The sequence below is a fragment of the Somniosus microcephalus genome, chromosome 6, assembly GCF_052327205.1.
Source record: "Somniosus microcephalus isolate GS21.2 chromosome 6, FLI_Smic_1.0, whole genome shotgun sequence".
NCBI classification, from domain to species: domain Eukaryota; kingdom Metazoa; phylum Chordata; class Chondrichthyes; order Squaliformes; family Somniosidae; genus Somniosus; species Somniosus microcephalus.
The window spans coordinates 123,060,166-123,081,125 of record NC_140992.1 but is presented as its reverse complement, the minus strand read 5'-3'; the positions used below and the strand labels follow the sequence as shown (position 1 = coordinate 123,081,125).

Genomic DNA, 20,960 nt, shown 5'->3' with positions numbered 1-20,960 from the left:
TCAACATTAGTTAATAAAATGTAATTTCAACATTTGAAATCTCCTCATAGCTTTCCCAGCTTGCTTGTAAACATCATAATACAGTAACAAAGGATGACTTTATATAACCTGGTCAATGGAAGAGGAAATAAAAATAGCATCAATTTAAAAAAAAAAAATGGAACTGGTAAAATTCGAATAATTTCATCGCCGCATAAAAGTTTCCAGCATTTTACAATATACACAACTACAGAAGCATTCTTGCTGGGCCAGTAGGTAGTTTTCCCAACCAGATGGGAACAGGTTCCAGAGGTGCCGATTAAAATCATTTTCATGCCTCTTACTTCAGAATGATACCGGGGCTAAAAGGGTTAAATCACAAAAGGCAGGTTGCCTAAACTTGGTCTGTATTCTGGAGTTTAGAAGATGATTGAGGGGTGATCTAATCCAGGTCTTTAAAATGATAAAAAAGGATTTGATAGGGTAGATAAAGTCAAACTATTTCCTCTGTTGAGGGAAACCAGAACAAAGGGGCATAATCTTAAAATTAGAGCCAGGCCAGTTAGGAGAGAAAGGAGGAAGCACCTTTTCACACAAATGGTAGTGGAAATCTCTCCCAAAAGGTTGTGGGTCAATTAGAGCAGAGATCAATAGGTTAGAGCTGAGATCAATAGGTTTTTGTTAGGTAAGGGTATCAAGCTATATGGTCAAAAGGTGGATAAATGGAGTCAAGGCACAAAGCATCCATGATCTAACTGAATGGCAGAACAGGCTCGAGGGGCTGAATGGCCAACTCCGTTTCTATGTTCCTAGAAGGTTGCGTCCTACGATGAGCATGCAAGTGCCACCAGCTGAAGAAAATGGCTGTGGCCAACCACACTATTTGGATTCATACAGTCCATTGCTGGGAGCACCCTCACCTCCCCCCTCAGTCGCTAACATCAGGGATGGAGCAGGGGCCCGCAAACATAGCTTTGCACATAAGTGCACTCTCGGGAGCCGCAAGCCTACATTTCATTGTACTGCACTTGTGCACTAACAATGACAATAAAGTTGATTATTATTATTATACAGTAGTTGTCCCTGAAACCGTCCTCAGTATAAACTGGGGCACATTTAGGACCAATGGAACTGGCTCTTATTTTGGTCAGAAGTAGTTTCCCCGATACAAAACGAGCACAGGACTACTGCTGCAGCTGTAGCTCCTTGTTTGGTGCCCATTGGGGATGAGGGATGTTAGCGTCTGGGTAATGGCACAGCACAGCCATGGGTAGAGTAAACCTCCCTCTTCTCTGCCCCAACCTCAACAGGGCACCTCCTACTGCACCAGTAGGGCACATTTCCCACACTGAAAGGCTGCACGATGCATTGGAGTGAAAGTTTCTGGCCCACTTGATTGGCACCCCAACCACCACCTTAAACATTTACTCCCTCCACCACCGGCACACCGTGGCTGCAGTGTGTACTATCTACAAGATGCATTGCAGCAACTCACCAAGTCTTCTTCGACAGCACCTCCCAAACCCACAACCTCTACCACCTAGAAGGACAAGGGTAGCAGACGCATGGTAACACCACCACCTCCAAGTTACCCTCTGAGTTACACACCATCTTGACTTGGGAATATATCGTTCCTTCATAGTCGCTGGGGTTAATCCTGGAACTCCCTCTCAAGCAGCACTATGGGAGTACCTTCACCACAGACTGCTGCGGTTCAAGGCGGCAGCTCACCACCACCTTCTCAAGGGCAATAAATGCTGGCCTTGCCAGCGACACTCACATCCCAGGAATGAATAATAAAAATTCTAATGTAAACAGAGCAAGTTTTCCCAAACCAGGTCATCAAACAAGCACCTTATTGTCTCAGAATGGGATTCCCAGTGAATGAGTTTTTTGCTCACTCGGAACTGGACTGGGACTGTCCAAACTCGTTCGACATAAGATACTTACAACCAGCAGACAGAGGAGACTTTCATCCCATTGGTCTGGGCTGTGTTGCGATCCATGTCCCAGAGGTGAAAGGCCAGCCTAATCCACTGAACCGTTGAGCTTAAGGTGGATAATTTTGCCTCTATTGGCTTGGGGAAGGAAACAAGAACAGTTCTACCAGCAGAGATAAGCATCGCTGCTGGGGGAGGGGAGCCACAGCCACCAGACAAGAGTATCCTGCTGGATGTCAGAATTCAGAGCTGGCGTTCACTAGGACTGTCTGGAGTGGGGTTTGAACCCTGCACCTTCTGACTCAGGTTGGAATGTTACCACTAAGCCAAAGGCTCGCTCCAGGACAGTCTCGTCACCACCAGCTATTTCACCCTAGTGTTATATAGTTCAAAATACTCACTCCGGTTACCACCCAGGGTTTGGAAGGACAAAAATGTCTCTTGATGCACTACTGGGTGCTTTACCACAATTCAAATCTCATCTGACTACCAGTGCGCTTCACTGAAATCCTACTGATAACACCTTGGCCACCAAACTGCACTCGAGCGCGAGCCACCGTCTTCAGGACAGCAAAGGTACAGGAAATCAAAAGGGGTGGGGGGAGAAAGATAGATCCAAATGAACGATAGCGAGTGTATAAGTCTTTGAAAGAAGCTGGATGGTAATTACGCACAAACTCATTCACATGCACACATACACGGGCATGTTGGATGATCATATATTGGATCTTGCAATGATTTCGAACTGTAGTTTGGATTGACAGAGACTGGTACAAAAATGGTGTCGAGTGTCTTTTAGCACAATTCATCAAAAGGATTGATAGTTGTTTCAGTTTAAAATACAGCGAAGTATTGAGTGTAGGAAGCTCCATTTTTAAACAGTATTCCTGTTCATTTGGTTATGAAGAAAAATACTGCCCTCTCCTAACAAATTAATCAGTTGCCTTCACACGTGCCCAATCTTCAGTTTGCCTTATCTTTGGATCAGTGCAAATTCAAATGGGTACCAGGTTATAAAACTTGCATCGGAACAGGAGTTGGCCATGCAGCCCCTCGAACCTGCTCCACTATTCAATTAGATCATGGCTGATCTGGATCTTTACTCCATTTAACCACCTTGGTTCCAAATCCCTTGATGCCCTTTGCCTAACAAAAGTCTATCTATCTCAGTTTTGACATTTTCACTGACCCCCCCCAGCCTCAACAGCTTTTTGGGGTAGAGTTCCAGATTTCCACTGTCCTTCCCGACATCACCTTTGAACGACCTCTCTCTAGTTTTAAGGTTATGCCCCCTTGTTATGGGCTCGCCCACTAGAGAAACAGGTTCTCTCGATCTACCCGATCAATTCCTTTAATCATCTTGCCAATTAATAACGACTGATGTAGAATCACATCCATTATAAATGATTTTACAACCATTGTAAAGCAGCATCGGACTTCGATATACTCCCTTGGTTATCCATCCACTGGGGTGGGGGGGGGGGGGGGGACCTTTACATCAAGACATATTGAAATTACACCATGGAAAGGAGTCCAGACATTGCAGGGACAAGCTGAATCATTCCATCCAACAAAGAGTTCATCTTCTCACTTCATCAGGAATGAATCCTCTGACACGCACCAATCTCGTCAAAATAGGCTTCAAAGCTATAGCCTCTCAAATCTCGAGGCAAACCATCCCAAGGAAATCCCTAGCTGGGAAAGAAATCCGTCCTGAAGTTACAAATTTCAAGTTGCAATGCTTATGTGGTTCCAGAAGCGAACATGTAAAGGGTGTGGTCTGGTACGATACACAGCCACACAGGCAAGATCAGCCCAGCTTCCATCTCTGGTTTCTCCAGAGGCGGCAGGAAGGGAGCAACTGGTTAGGACAGGGTGGGTGGGGGGGGCGGTGGGGAGAACCAGCCAGGGTTTCTGCTGCTGATCATTACCCAGCAACACCTGTGGGAAAGTGCGCGTGTGTAGATTCTGGGAGAGAATAGAATTGAGCTTGGCTATGAAGCAGCGCCACCATGGTCAAACAGCCTGCCAATACTCCCAGCTTCAGCTCATATTAACCGTCACATGGGTAAGATACCAGAGGGCAACCAATTATACCCCAGCAAAAAGGTCATGATTTCAGGAGAGAAGGTGAATGAATTTGCATTACAAACAAAGCTCAGTTCACTGAAGACTGAAACTATGTTACGCTGAGGATTTATGTGTGTTCGAAGTGTGATATGTTAACACCACGATTTCCATTTCAAGCGCCCAGTCTCAGCATCAAGAACTGCCAGGTAAGATTTGATGCGGAATTAAGCTCCCTTACTTCACTCCAACAATGTGCCTCAACCCCTATTGCATCAATGCAATGTTTTTCCATTTCCTACACCAGGCATCCTATGATCCACATGAGATTGCAAATTGGTGTTGAATTAGGGACAATTTTGTCTGTTGTGCTGTGCCCTCAGCACTGAATTGACACTGAACAGACCTCATTCATCATCAAGCAGACCAAGTTGCATTGAACCCATGTCCAAGAAGGAGAAAGACCAGTGTCTAACTTGGCCATGCAGTTCTCTAAATTTCCAAATATATAATTGGGAATTTCTGCAAGAATCTTTTGGATCTGTGGAGGAAATTGAAATGCTCCAGTATCCATTTTCTACTCTCTTCAAATTGATCCCCAAGGCCATCTAGTGGTAAAAACTCAATATTGCAGCAGTTGAATGCCAAATGGCCTCTTATCAAAATGCTGGAGAACCACAAGTGTTTTGGCGGCATCAGATCCTGAACCAGCATTTCCAGGACTAATTCTACCTTCAAACCTCAGCTTTACTCTACTCACGCTGCTTCTGCCCACGTGCTACGCAACGACATCTCCCTTTCCATAGGAGGACTAGTCCAACCAAGGACTGTCACAGCAATGCTCCCCACTGGCTTCAACTACTTAAAAAAGGAAAAAGGATTGTCAGCCACTATTTTGTCATTTAAATCTTTTAATGACCAGCATTGCACTTCAACTCTACTTAAAAAAAACAATTGCATCCGTGGTGCTCCTATTTAATATTCATCCAATAAAATGCTTCAGTGAAGCATGGAATTTAGAGCAGAGAAACAGGTCATTCAGACCACTGTGCTGGTGCTAGCTCTTCAAATGCAAACTGCACGAATCCATTTCCCTACCATGGCCTCATATCCTCTCTTCTCAAATACTGACCTAATTCTCTTTTAAAACGAGAGATTTGGGGACGAGGGAGCTTCGTCCATTGACAACAGACATCAGAAATGTAGGAAGGAGGTCCTACAATTTTCTGACCATAGATCGTTGGAAAATGGCAGCGTGTGTCCGAACTCCAGATATGTTGCTGCCGGCAGCACTGACTGGTAAAACGACCCCATAGTCTCTGCGTCCAATAGCCACTTCTGTAAATAACGAACCTGCAAACTTGAGTTTCTATAAACCCCTCCTCACGCTCTCAGGACATCCCAATGCATTTTACTGCCAATGGATTACCTTTGAAGTGTAATCACTGGCTACAATTTGCATGCAGCAACATCCTGCAAATCAGTGAACGAACTGAATGAGCTAAGCAGTGAATGTGTTTTGGGTGGTGGTAGAGGGAGGAATGTTGGCCCAGACACCGGGCCATTCTTTAATAATGGCAATAGTGATGGAAGCTGGCCCCTCAAAATTTGTAATTTTTTTTTTTTTTTTATAAATAGCACACTTACCACACTCAAAGTCAAGCAGCAACAACTTTATACATCCTAAATGCATACACCTATAATATATTAAAGGTTTTGCGATATAGCACGCACTCCCTGTATGCGTCACATTCACTTCCTGCAACACCTGCCCACTCAAACTCCATTACTAACACTATCGATATAAAACTGTCCCACCACAAACAATCCCAAGGGAGATCTGCAGGCCAGAACTACGCAGATACACTGTAAAAGATTCAACAGGTTAAAGTTCCTGGAGCGGCTAACCTGACCAACTTTCTCCTTCCTAAACCTGGGGCAATCGGACGTCGACTACAATAACCCTGGCTGAAATCAGCTAACTCAGCAGAGACCAGGTAGTGATCTGCAGCAATTGCCGGTCACTTCACCTCAGAGCCAACTGCCGTGTTTATGTGGAGGAGCTTCTCCCCCGCCAAAACCAAATGGAAATGGAATCCCCACGCGAGAACAGCTAACTGAGCACAGACCAAAGATGGAAGTTGGGCCAATCCAGATCTGTGGTTCAGCACCATATCGGGAGAGATCAGCTAACACAGCTCCGCTCTTATTTTGGACATATCTGCACTATTGCAGTGTTTTAAAAAAAAAACAGTCCAACCATTAGTCTAAACCAAATGTAAATAGACAAACGAACATAGAGAGGTGGTGAAGTGCCCTCATTAACCTAGTCAGTAAAAGTAGCCAAATATAACACAAAGCCAGACTAGCCAAAAGACTCCATATTCAATTTCTGGTCCGTGCTGAAGTTGCTACTTGGGATGTTTTACTATGTTAAAGGCAATATATAAATGTACGGTGTTGTTGCTCATTTCAGCCAGCAGAACATTTGTAGAAACACAAGAATGATCCAAAATGACCATCTCAATCCCTCTGACCAGGCCCTGGTGTTCAAAACCAGAATACACAGTTCACTAGTTATATCGCTCAATTGATTTCTTCACCAAAAGCCTGTTCAACACCCTAACCCTAAAATGACAGATGTCCTCAACCTTGCTCACTGGGGCACTATCATTGATCTTTGTCCCTCGGGGCCTGGGAGGGTAGTATCAGCCCCCACCCCCAACTCCGTGGTGAAGTAGCCTGCTGAAATTCTCAATACTGATGAAGAATGGTGATTTGAGCAAGGTATTGAAAGGTGCCTGGGATCATGGAACTGTAGCCCAGCAACAACAGGTACAGGGGAGAAAAAGGTGTCAGTCAACACCAACCTTATATAAAATCGAACTAAAGAAAGATGGCAAGTAGGGCTTCCAAGACATGGAGGCCAAGCCTTTCCACCTCTGAATTTACAGTGGGTCTGGGGCAGGTGGAGATGGAAAGCTCTGCTGCCCCACCAGCATTGACTGGAGGCCAGTCCCGTCAGGGAACAATATGCTTGCCAGTATGTGAAGCATACGATGTGTAAATATGGAAAGTGCAGCCCCTGCTTGGTTTCCCCGCCATTGCTGCTCTGAGCACTGGCTACAGGAGCCGCCATTGTCCGGAGATCTATGGAGGGGGCCTTGGGGCATGAAGAGAAGAGGAGGCTGGTGCAAGTTTTCTCACAGCGCAGCCGTGGACAGGCTCCAATGAAATACATTTTCTTTGAAAGAGAGCTTTTCTTTTTTCTTGGGTGGGGGGGGGGGGGGGGTGGGGGGTGGGTGGGGGCAACAGGCACCTCACTGGCTGCCTTTCCCCTCACTGTGGCTGGGCCCAAGGCCTCCCACAGCAGGTTGCTGCCCCTCAGAGTATCACCAACAACACCATGCATTTTTATAGCGTCTTAATGTGCTTCACAGCAGTGGAATCAGACACAAATGGGCAGCGAAACAAAGAAGGGGAGATAAGGAGCTTGGTGAAGGAGATGGGTTTTAAGTTGGATCTTTAAGGAGGGTCTTACAGGAGAAGGGGGTGGATGGGTTTAGTGAGGGAATTCCAGAGTGTGGAGCCTAGACGGCTGCTGGCTGGGGAGCCCAGCTCCCACGTGTAAATGACCCTGCGGCTGGATAAACAGCTGGGGTCGGGGGGGGGGGGGGGGGGGGCGGGCATCGTCGGCAGGGTGGGTGGAAGTCCCGCTCCCACCCCCAGAGATTCCCCATATTCCAATGCTGGACACCACACTTTAGATGTCAATGCCTTTGAGAGGGTGCAAAGGAGATTTACTAGGATGTTACCAGGGATGAGGGACTTCAGTTACATGGCGACTGGAGCAACTGCTGTTCTTTGAGCAGAGAAGATTAAGGGGAGAGAGGTGTTCAAAATCACAAAGGGTTTTAATAAGAGTAAATAAGGAGAAACTGTTTCCAGTGGCAGGAGGGTCAGTTACCAGAGGACACAGATTTAGGGTATTTAGCAAAATAGCCAGAGGCGAGATGAGAATTTTTTTTTTTTTTTTTTTTATAAACTCAGCGAGTTGTGATGATCTGGAGTGCAGGTAGTGGAAGCAGATTCAATAGTAGCTTTCAAAAGGGAAGTGGATAAATACTTGAAGGGGAGAAAATTGCAGGGTAATGGGGAAAGAGCAGTGGAGTGGGACTAAGTGGAGAGCTCTTTCAAAGATACGATGGACCGCAAGATTCTGTGCTGCATGATTCTATAACCAATATAGAAAGCCTCAGCAATACTGCCTAAACCCACACGTGAAGAATGATCATTTGGCCAAGATACCAGAAGACAGCTGGCACCCGTGAAACTGTACCCTACCTGGAGTGACACCTGCAGGAGGGGAATGGGGAAATGGAGTGGGGGAAAAAAAAGGTAAAAAGAGAATCCTGTTATATTCTAAACATATATGTCACTGGTCAAAATCCCAAAACACCGGACCATCAGAAGTCTCGTGGACCACATGAAGGTAAACTGGAAAGAGAGAGAGGGAGGTTAAATAAACAAAATCAATTATTTTTGTAACACAGATCACTACCTATTGATTTGGAGATATTACGTTAATGTGATCAGAACATCACACCCGATTTTAGAGTGGCCAACTGGCCCAGATGCTTAAAAGCGCATCTTTTTCCATCCAAACTATTTGGTTTGCATTCTTAAATTATTTCCTCTTCTACCACCGCAGCCGCCACTCCAACCACCACCCCCCCCCTCCCCACCCAACCCCGCATTTTAATCTGTACTTTCCTGGCTAAATCCCGTTTTCCCTGAATTGATGTTCACTGATCTGGAGTATAAATAAATTAAGAGACACAATAGCTCAACTCCTTCTCACTTAAAGTTTGTCCCTGTGTGTGCACCCATTCTCCCCAAGTATTTTATAGCACTTTTGAAGTGTAGTTGCGGTTTTGTAGGCAAACATGGCAGTCAGCACACAGCAAGATCCCACAAACAGCAACGAGATGAATGATCTTGGTGGTGGTCTTGGTTGAAGGATAAATGTTGGCCAGGACTCCCATTCCTTAGTGCCATGGGATCTTTTACATCCACCAGAGAGGGCAGACAGGACCTCTGTTTAACATCTCATCCAAAAGATGGTACCTCCAACAGTGCAGCACTCCCTCGGTATTGCACTAACGTGTTAGCCTTGCTTATGCGCTCAAGTCCTGCAGTGGGGCACGAACTCGGAACCCTCTGACTCAGGTGAGAGCGTTACGCACTGAGCCAAGTCAGGCTCTTCTCCCAGACGTGCTGGGGACTATTCATCCAGCACATTCGACAGTCCAGAACCTCATCCAAACGGCTATTGTGTGTGGGGCCTGGAAGTGCATGTTGTCAGAGACTACCCGAGGGGGCTCCTGCAGCCGAGCCAGATCCCGTCCTGACCCAGCCATCTGCACCTCGGCACTCTCTAGTTGCAGACCCTGAATAGCAATCAGGAATCTCTCTCGATCAATGCAGTGGCTCTATGAATTAATGCCTTCGTTATGACATATACACTTTCAAAACTTCTCCAAATTGAGCAAAGAAAAACAGTTGTAGCAGCAGGTGCGCCCGAAGCCAGAAGAGAGAAAACCAGCAGAGGGTGGCAGGTGTGTTTCAGTTTCCAGGGACCCCTGCTGCAGTATTACAGTAATCCGCTCCAATTTTTTGGGGACTGCACAATGACCCTCAAATGGCAGACCTGGAATCTCTCTGAACTCAGACAGTCTTTTCCAACCATCCTGAAGCAGGAAATCCACTTGCAGACCAGAATGGAATCTCACCTTACATCCCATCAAATGTACCATGAGCGCATGGCAATATCAATAGTGCCCCCGCCCCGAGTTAGGTCAAGAGCAGCCAGGTCATGGGAACACCGTCAGTTCCAAGTCACACACCGTCCTGTGTGTCACAGCCTCTTCCATCGACACTGGGTCAAAATCCTGGAATCGCCCATCTAAAAGCATCATGGGAGCCGTGGCCTCCTCTGGGCAACGTTGCCCACATCTCAGATTTTTTTTAATTAAACGGTCAAAATGCGCCCTACAAACAACCCCAGTTTGGAAAGACACCATCTAGAATTGTACTGCGTCATTCACAGTTCAAGATACAGTGTGAAAGTTTCACACACCTACAATTAAGAGATCTTAGGGACAGCACTGAATTATATCAAGAGATAAAAGTAGAAGCGACTCGGCTCCACAGCCTTTGCCTTTTGTAGATTTAAGAGGCAAGATACTTTGAACCTCTGGTTTTTGTGAGCCAGGGCGTTGGGGGGTGCGCAGTCATTCAGTGGCCTTTCTGTACCTGCTGTTCTTTGTCCTACAAGACAAAGGTCTCCAGAGAGATGCCCGTGAAAGCCGAGTCCCGCCTCTCAGACAAAAGAGGTCACATCACTGATGATCTCCGGCAAGACATCAAAATGCAATGTTATTTCTCCATTTGCTGCCTTTGTGCCATTATTTTCCTCATCTGCCAACAAGAAAAAGCCTGAAGACGACATCTGCACAGCCCCATGTGGAGGAAACCAGATCTCTGGCTTTCAAAAGCAGCAAAGCCTCGGAAGGTATTAACCCTCTTGGGAGCAGGCCCCTTGTGTAAACATGATCTTGGATTTTTCACCAGCCAGCCAGAAAGTGAAGTTTTTGTTCCTGCCAATTTTCTCCCCTACTTTACTGGCTCTTTGGAGGTGGTTTCAGGGGGACTGACAGCCATCCACCACCCCTCAACCCGCCACCAGTATCCAAGATGTCACCCTTGGCTCAGACATAACACCAGAGTCAGAAGATCGTGGGTTCAAGCCCCACCCCAGAGACTTGTCCACATAATCTATGCTGATACTTCAGTGCAGTACTAAGGGAGTGCTACACTGTCGAAAGTGTCATGCTTCGGATGAGACGTTAAACGGAGGCCCCGACTGCCCTCGAAAATGGACATAAAAGTTCCCATGTTACTATTCGAAGGACAGCAAGGGAGTTCACCTGGTATCCTGGCCAATATTTATCCCTCAACTAACAGATGATCAGTAATTTATTTCATTGCTGTTTGTGGGAGCTTGGCTCACACAAATTGGCTGTTGCATCTCCTGCCTTACAACGGTGACCACTTCAAAAGTACTTCAATGGCTGTAAAGAGCTTTGAGACGTCCTGAGATCACGAAAGATGCTACAGAAATGCAAGTTCTTTCTACCTCACTCAAGTGGATCATTCACGTGCAAGCCTAGACGCCAAGCCTCCTGCAAGCTGTTGAACTGTGAAGACCAACATGGCCAAGACCATCCCTGCGTTCATCTGGTGTTTATGAGCATGCATGCAATCAGGGGCCTCAGCTGGGGGCGGTATGATCAGGAGCAGGAAAACCTTGCACGAGTTGCCTCGTATGCGGAGCTTAATTTCGGCACCTCAACTTCAACCACAGGCGAGGTCAACCAAGCCATCCCAAAGAAAAGGATCAAACTTGGGTTCTTCTGGTATGCATGGCTTAGTGCTACACCAGGCGGTGGCTTCGCCAGGAGGCCACTGATGAGAGGCATTTTTCAAATGATTAAATATTTAAATCCCAGCTTGGGACAGCCCAACAAATTTCTCCAAATGTTGCTGTTTCACAAACCTAGCATTTTCCCCCATTGTAAACGTGCCCGCACTGGCACAAATGGAAGAAATCTAAAAGTTTCTTTTTCTTTTTCAAAAGGCCGAGGACATCTGAAAGGGCAACTCCGCTCCGATTAGAAAAGCAGATAAAACCTGAAGGGTCACTTGGCCGTCTGGGTAGGGCTTTTGTTGGGGTCCAATTGATCGGCTGCTGCTTTTGTCCGAGGCTGAATGCAGCCTGGCCCCATTTCTCAGAGGTCAGGCGGGGGGGGGGTCACAATTTCAAGCTGTTAGGGACTCTGGGCATCACAGGGCAAATCAAGGTTTCATAAGTCAACTAAACAACTCCGTCCCCAACTATTCAATCACATTCCACAATGCGTTTACATAAAAGAAAGAACTTGCATTTATATCGCACCTTTCGCAGCCAATGAAGTTCTTTTGAAGTGTCGGGAAATGCAGCAGCCAATTTGCGCACAGCAAGGTCCCACAAACAGCAATGAGATAATGACTTGTTTTAGTGATATTGGTTGAGATAAAATATTGGCCAGGACACTAGGAAGAACTCCGCTGACTGCTCTTCTTTGAATAGTTCCATGGGATCTTTTACATCCACCCGAGAGGGAAGACGGGGCCTTGGTTGAATGTCTCATCCGAAAGACGGCACCCCCGGCAATGCAGCACTCCCTCAGTACTGCACTAGAGTGTCAGCCTGGATTTTGTGCTCAAGTCTTTGGGGTGGGACTTGAACCCACAACCTTCTGACTCAGAGGAGAGAGTGCTACCACTGAGCACAGCTGACATGCATGCAACCGTTCAGCCTACCAGGCACATTAAAAATCTGGTGGTGCATTTGATTCTTGTTGACAAATCTTGTTTGTTCCTTTACTCCCTTGATATCTATTTAAATTCCCCACACCAGTAAAGTGCCTTGGCTGTTTCTACATTAAAAAGCACTATATAAATGCAAGCTGTTGTTGATATTGAACAGAAACTAAATAATCCAAAAGGAATCGGTCATTTTGGGCATCTTGGATCTAAAAGAGTGGCAGGTTAAAGCATTATAAGCAAGGCCACTGAGCATTATAAGCAAGGCCACTGATCAACAGTTTTAACAGAAAAATGGATCAAATAATGTTAGTTGATTTCCAAAACACTCCTAAAATTCCTAGAATCCCATATGGTCATTAAAAAATGGAAAGTCACTATGAACCAACAGGTCTAGTTTAAATTGATGGAATAATGAAGTGCCATCCACAAATTACTGACAAAATCCCCGTAGCGCCACAGACTAAACGAGGACCTTGACTTGTTCAGCCTCTGATTGCGGTGTATTGGGAAGAGGAGCAATTTTACATACAACGTCTGTGTGGGAATGAATGCACACAGAAGAACACACTGCATCAGCAAATGCTCAGAATCTGACCTGCTGCCTCTTCTCCGGGACTGTATCCCAACAAATTACTGGCCCATTTTGTTGTGTGTGTTTGCTTTACACAAGCAGCTGATAATAGGTGCTTTTTGAAATACGATTCTTTCAGATAGTTTAAGATGTGGGCTCACATTATGTTAGAATCCTGTCCTCTCACTTCTGGGGGACAAGCATTTAAATCCAACCCAAACTGACAGGATCAAAATCACTCCCTTTCCCCTACTAGAAGTGTCTGAGTGTATAGTGGGCATGAGTCCACAGCACAAAACTGGCAGTGTGTTTCGCCAACCTGCGGTGGCAAACATACTAACCGAGCTTACACTGCTGTCTGCGGGCCCGTATCGCAGCAAGGCAGTGTCATCAGGAGAAGCGGGCCAACATTACAGGCACCTACATTTATCACAGCTGCCGTATTGCCACGGTTTCAGGCCCTTGGTTACAGATCACTGCCACAGCAGGCAAGTTTCACACCGCAGACTAAAGATAAGCAAGTGTAGGAATCCCCGAATGAACACGAGGGCTAACTAGGAATGGTTCCTGAAGATACTGGGGACAGATTTTTTATATAAAGTGTTCCATTCGCCAGCACCACTTCTTGCTGATGCGGCATTAAACCGAGGCCCCGACTGCCCTCTCAGGTGGACATAAAGATCCCCCGTCACTATTTGAAGAGGAGCAGGGGAGTTCCGGTGTCCTGGCCAAATTTATCTCTCAGCTAACATTGCTAACACGGATTATCTGGTCATTTATCACATTGATCTTTGTGGGAGCTTGCTGTGCGCAAATTGGCTGCTGCGTTTCCTACGTCACAACAGTGACTACACTTTAAAAGTACTTCATTGGCTGTAACGTGTTTTGGGACATCCTGAGGTCGTGACGGGCGCTATATAAATGCACGATCTTTGTTTGGTGGGGACATACATTCGCTATAAAAGAAGACAAATACGTGTTTTTAAAAATACATGCTTTCAAATATACTTGACCAGGTATCTGGTTACTCTGCATGTAGTGAAATAGCTATGCCACTTTACTTGGTATTCATTGTTGTAGAGTCGTGCCCAAATCAACTCTGAACCTGCTTGCCTCAATCAGTGGTGCTTTCACCCCACCTCAAAGGGTACAGACCTCACTCCAGAGACTTGAGCACATAATCTAGGCTGACACTCCAGTGCACAACTGAGCGAGTGCTGCACGGTCAGTGGATGAGGCATAAACCAAGGCTCCATCTGTCTGTTCAGGTCATAGAAATTAAAGATCCCATGACTCTATTCCAAGAAGCACAAGGAGTTCTCCCCGTGTCTTAGTCAACATTCCAGAGAGATTAACCGGCCATTCATCTCACTGCTCTTTGTGGGACCTTGCTTCTCACAAAATGGTCACCCATGTTTATCTATACAAATGAAAAATGTAACATTCGATGCAAAGTGCTATGGGATTTTTTTTGAAGGATTTATGAAAGAAATTTGAATCTGTTCATATGCTTCATCAAAACTCAATGTTCAGTGAAATTTTCACATGCCAGTGACTTGTCAAAATCTCACCCATTACAAACCACAACCCAAATACAGAAATTTAAGCATTCATATTTGAAGATAATTTCACACACCCACATTTCAACAGAATGGTGATTGTCTAATCCAATTAATTATATATTGCCAATCACATATAATTGGGAGACCACAGCAGTTAAGGTTGAGGAGTTACCTGGACACATTCCATTTTCCTGTTTATCAACATCAGTGAAGTTTATTCTAAACACTGGATGGTTAAAAATGTGTGGCCCAAGACTGCCCAACATTTGGCCTGACCCAAAGTACATTAGTTAGCACACTGTCCTTTCACATCTGGGTTCAAACCCAGCATAGACTAAAAGGATGGAAGTCTCCTCTCTCTGCTCACTGGAAGGGTCCTTGATTAAATGAATCGTAAAATTTGCTGCAAAAGAACAGGATAAATGGATCCACAATGCCCACTGGCGCACTAGAGAGTGTTCAGCTCAAGGTGGGGCTAAGGGGCATTCTTAGGGCAGACCGTGAGGGAGCTTTATCTGACCTGGGAATGTTTGAAGCCGACACTGGGTTGAAGTGCTGAGCTGAGCTGAACCTCAGAGGCCAATGCAAAATCATTTAAGCAGAATACATTTTTCTAGCTTTCCGAAATGGGAAAATGTCCCGTCTCCATGTCAGGTTGAACAATAACGTTCAGAAAAAACAAGAAGTGGAACAATGTCACGTTAAAAGATGATTTTTGTTTTTTTTCAGTGTTTCTACCAAGTTTGTACAGCACAGTTATGTAAACAACTGGTAAGTGAAGGCTGGTTTTGGAATTATCGCCCCCCTCCCCCACCGAGATTCCTGACAACCAATTATTATAAATGATTGCACGGGCTCCTGCCGTAGCAGAGGCTGCACTGCTGGACTTAACCCCGGAGGCCAGCATGCCATTTAAGCAGAATGCAGTTTCCTAGCTTTCTGGGAAACTGAAGCTACCCAAATGTTCGCCAATGTGCAAGGACAATGCCCCTTTAAATACAACCATTACAGGTCAATGGAAGAATTGAAAAGTATCACATTGAAAAGGCCTCGATGCTGCTTTCCCAGGACATCTTTAAGCTTAGGTTAACCTTTAACCTCGGGGGTATGCACCAACCTTTTGTCGAAACTGCAATCTCAGTCAGTGTCTTCCTTTTATGTGCCATGGGATAGAGAGGTCTGTGTACCTTGATCTCCCACACAGTGAGCTCCCAATTTCAAATGTGCCACCTTTGTGTTAGCTGTGGCTCAGTGGGTAGCACTCTAGCTTCGGAGTCAGAAATTTGTGGGTTCCCACTCCAGGGACTTGAGCACAAAATCTAGGCTGACACTCGGAGGTGCCATCTTTCGGATGAGATGTTAAACCGGGACCCCGTCTGCCCTCTCGGGTAAAAGATCCCATGGCACATAAGACTATTCGAAGAAGATTTACCAATATTTATCCCTCAACCAACACCTAAAAACAGATTATCTAGGTCATGATCACATTGCTGTTTGTGGGAGCTTGCTGTGCACATATTGGCTGCTGCGTTTCTTACATAACCATAGTGACTACAGATCAAATGTACTTCATTGGCTGTAAAGCGGTATCTTGAGGTCATGAATGGCGCTAGATAAATGCAAGTCTTTCTTTCCTTTCTATTTAAAATAAACAAGTTAGCGCCCGTGTTTAAAGGGGTTAGTGCCTCGGCTAAATTAGCAGACAAATGAATGTGTCCCCTAATTTCTAGGCTCAGGGTGGGGTATTCTCCCCTAAAAGGCTGTGGATGCTCGGATATTTGGAACTTTCAAGACTGAGTGCGGTAGATTCTTGTTAGATAAGGGTATCAAGGGACACGGAGCAAAAGTGGGTAAATGGAGTTATGGTACAGATCAGCCATGATCGATTTGAATGGTGGGACAGGCCAGAGGGGCTGAATGGCCTACTCCTGTTCCTAATGTTTTTATGTACTGCACAGGTTACACAGCAGGATTAATTTGAGATGACAAACTAAAACAATTGTACAAGTAGTATAACAGGCAACAATAAAATGTGTCTCTCGAGTGATTGATACAAATGCACAATAGATCAAATGAGTTCACTGAAAGCGTACATGTACCTTGTGACTCAGTGATATGGTGCTCCCAATTTGCAGATAATGCCTGTGATTTCCTGAGCTGCACTAAGATTAATAGATGGCAAATTATGGGCTGTGAGCTCACGATTTACACCGAGGTGTGACAAGGTTACAACATGCTGTTTAAGGTACACTGTTAGATCTCTTTTACTGCCCAATAACATGTTCCAAATTATTCCCTTTTTGAAGGCTGCTGCATTTTTTTTTCACCATTCTGCTCCCACTTCACTTGACGAAGTCAATCCGACCATACAAAGCCTCGTTGGATGACTCATGGGACCTTTTGTCCTTCTAAAACCAGAAATGGCCGCCAATGGTCGACAGCAGGAATTGGGGGATGGACAAGTGATAAAACTTCACTCTCAAGAGAATGAAAAAAATTATAAACACACACCTCCTTCAATCCTGACAATTTGTGGATTGGAATCTGTAGAGTGGGTGAAGCTGCTAAATGACACGCTAAGGCCATGCAAAAACAGCACCTCAACAATTGATTCCCACCCACACTATGCATACAAATTATCGATCAGCACGAATCTGATCACATATCAAGTCTATCCCACAGCATGGGTTACTTCATACAAGGACTGATAACAAGGACGCAATTCAATGCACTGACACTGGAAGATGGAGGCAGGTCGTCAGCAGGCACAAGGTCCACACTGACTGGTACAAGATAGGCATGGGCAGCTAGAACCACCTCCCACCCAGACCTGCTTCTGAAGCATCTAGCCTCAAACAGAAGTCACAGAAATTACCAGCAGATTTAGGCCAAGGAGGAATTAAGAGAAATAACTAAATTAGTATCATTCAGGCTATTTTCTGCAATGACGCAAGTAGCACTTAAGGATGAGGAAAAGACAAAAATCGCCCAAAGCTCATTCCTCTAGTACCCAAATTCCCCAATCTCACCCCTCAACTGTATTTGAACATCTTCAAAACATTTTCTCTCTATGACTCCACTCAATTATAAATCACCCTTCGCCCCACCATTGGCAGCCGTGCCTTCAGCCAGCTATCCCCAAGCTCTAGAATTCCCTCCCTAAACCTCTCTCCACCTTTTGCGACCCTCCTAAAACCCCCATCTCTTTGACCAAGCTTTTATGCACCCCTCCCAATATCTCGCCTTTGGATTGGTGTCAATGCTTGTCTGATTTACACTCCTGTGAAGTGCCTTGGGTTGTCTTCCTACGTTAAAGGCGCTATATAAATGCAACAAGTATGTTATCGTTTGAGGAGAGACTTTTTGTTGAATAGTTACAAGTTTACTTTTCACAAATGTAATGGCCGCATGTACTTTAAAGTAACATTCATCGTTTGCCTCAATTTAATAGATCACATATCTTGAGGAGTCCATTACCTCCCAGACAAACAGTGGCTCCATTCGATACTGTAAGATTAAGCGTCCCTCATCTCTCCTTGTGGATCATTCCCTTTGCACTTCAATCCAATTGTACTGACCCTTTGAAAACATTTAAATCCGCCCCCACCCCTTTCCGGCGATGGTAGAAAAAACTATTCTCATCAATTCAACTGAAAGCTGATGTCCAAATCGTGAAAATGCATCAGCATGTAATCTCAGCGATAAAATTATTCAATGAACAAAATTATGAAATTCTGCATGGTCAAATTAAGGATGACAGAGTTCATCCAACAGATAAAACTGAGGAGAGCAAACCTGCAGTAGGACTAGTGTTAGTCACAAAAGCTCCATGAAAGACATCAAAAAGCTCAACCTTCATGACGCAAAGACTGATGATACACAAATTTTACATTCTAACAAAATATCTACACCCAAATCGTTAATCTATCTTTTCAGAACCTGATCTGTATTTCCAGCATCTTCTATTTGAATTTGGATTTCTGGAATGCACAGCCTGAACAGGTGGTGGAAGCAGATTCAAAAGCAACTTTCAAAAGGAATGTAATAACAACTAGAGAAACTGGGATTGTTCTCCTTGGAGCAGAGAAGGTGGAGGGGGGATTTAATAGAAATCTTCAAAATTATGAAGGGTTTTGGTAGAATAAATAAAGGGAAACTGTTCCCAGGGGCAAGAGGATCAATAAGCAGAGGACACAGATTGAAGATAATTGGCAAAGATCCAGGGGTGAGAGGAGGAGAATTTTACGCGAGTTACGATGGTCTGCAATACACTGCCTGAAAGGGCGGAGGAAGCAGATTCAATTGTAACTTTCAAAAGGGAATTGGATATAGACTTGAAAAAGAAAATTTTGCAGGGCTATGGGGAAAGAGCGGGGGAATGGGACTAATTGGACAGCTCTTTCACAGAGCCAGCACTGGCACAATGGCTTCCTTCAGTGCTGTATGATTCTATGACGAGAAGAGTTGCAGGGATCCCTCTTTGAAAACAGTTACACAGATCTGCCACTCCCTGGAGTTGGGAATCCCCTCTTTTTAAAAAAAAATACGCAGACAGTGAAAGCTTTGATTCAACACAATGCCGCGTTTAACCAACTGCCAAAGTGACCCAGGGGGATGGTCACCACTCTCTCAACCCCACAAATGGTGACAAGAGGAATCGTGCAAACTTCCACCATTTAAAACAGAATTACATCACTGTGGAAAAAGGTGATCCCGCGTGTACAAAGCATTGCCCAGGCAGGAAATTTGGAAAAGACAAAGGATCAGGACTGCTTCTTTTGAGTGAGCTGGTGGTAAAAGGAGGCATTTTCACAAGCTGACTGGCCTGCTGTGTATTTGCAACTTTTAACTGCTCTGCTCCAATCTGTTCAACCAAACAAATTCACTTCACAAAAAGCACCGAGACACATTTCCAGTAATTTGCCACCATCTCGTTCAACGCAGCCTTTTAGGCACGTTTTTGCTCCGTGTTGGTGGAAACCTGCTGTGTGTTTCCCAGCATTTTCTGGTTTTATTTCCAGTACTTGCAGAGGTTTTTTAAAATTATTTTAAAGCTCTAATTTCCCATCAACCTGCCTTGTTTTTTTTTTAAAAAACGCAATTCCTTTATTTTGGGACTGCTCTGTAAAAGTTCCAAAAACAAATCGGATTTTTATTGTAAACTAAAAACCTCAGTTTGCAAGAATTTCTTCGCGTGATTGGAGGGGAACTGCTGCCTCCAAAATATTACAATCCGATATTCAAAAAAGGAAAGGCATTAAAAGAGCTACCGACTGATCAAAATCCCTTTAAACCTGCTGTATAATGAAGCAAAGTCACTAACAAGTTGGAAACGTTAAAAAACACACACACAATATTGCTGCTAAACGCGTGGGTTACAACCATCGTCCCAGTGCAAAGTCTCCTGAAATATTTACTCACAGCTCTCTCGTAGATTACAGGCACTGGCTGCTGCCCAACTTGTTAAACCTTTAGATATTTCTGTAATCCAGACCTCAGTACGGCAGCAAGAAACTTGTATCAAATGCTGACTCACCAAGAGGGGGGAGGGAGAAAAACAAAGCTCTCCAACTTTTCATTCACTTTTTACCAAAAGCCTCCCACCACGTGCTTGAAAAGGACAAAGGAAAGTATCATTCTGCCCCCTCCCTTTAGGGCTCGTCTCTAAAGTGCTCGCTCAGATTGCAAGCGTGTAAACAGGCAGGGCTATTCAACTCCTTTAGTTAATCAGCAAGGATGATTAAATCATCACACAGGAACATATAATCCATATTTAAACCATAAATGCCCCCTTTTTAGAGGGGCACAAACATAAGTTTCAAATGAGGTCAGAATTAACTTCCAGAAAAAAGTCTCAAATTGTAACTTTGTTCCCTTTATTCGCAATGCACACCAGTCCCTCCGGTGAACACCGGTCGCGGAAAGCCTCAAGTGTAAAAGAAAGACTTGCATTTATATAACACCTTTCATGACCACCGGACGTCTCAAAGTGCTTTACAGCCAATGAAGTATTTTTGAAGTAGAGTCACTGTTGTAATGTGGGAAACGCGGCAGCCAATTTGCGCACAGCAAGCTCCCACAAACAGCAATGTGATAATAACCAGATAATCTGTTTTTGTTTATGTTGGTTGAGGAATAAATATTGGCCAGGACACCGGAGATAACTCTGGCGGGTACCGCGTGCTCCCTCTCCAGGGACACCTGGGCGTGGACTTAGTCGCGGAAGAGCGGCAGGCAGGCAGGCAGCCAGAGCGACCACCCTCACCGATCGTGCCCTGCCTGGACCTGTTGATGGCCAGGGCTAGGAGCAGGCCGACGAGGAGGTCCTCCAACCTGCCCGCTCCCCTCCGCACCGGCTGGCCAAAGATCAGGAGTGTGGGACTGAAGTGCAGCCAGAAATAGAGGAGCAGC

General features: G+C 45.1%; 1 long non-coding RNA gene across 1 annotated transcript in view; it reads right to left on the bottom strand.

Annotated features, from left to right (window-relative positions):
- LOC147116052 (uncharacterized) overlaps positions 1-20,132 on the bottom strand; it is a 42,657-nt gene extending 22,525 nt beyond the window's left edge. The window contains exon 1 of the long non-coding RNA XR_015078737.1: positions 19,971-20,132. This is a non-coding gene — a long non-coding RNA (uncharacterized LOC147116052). The remainder of the gene's footprint in view (positions 1-19,970) is intronic.
- Between the last annotated feature and the right edge of the window lie 828 nt (positions 20,133-20,960).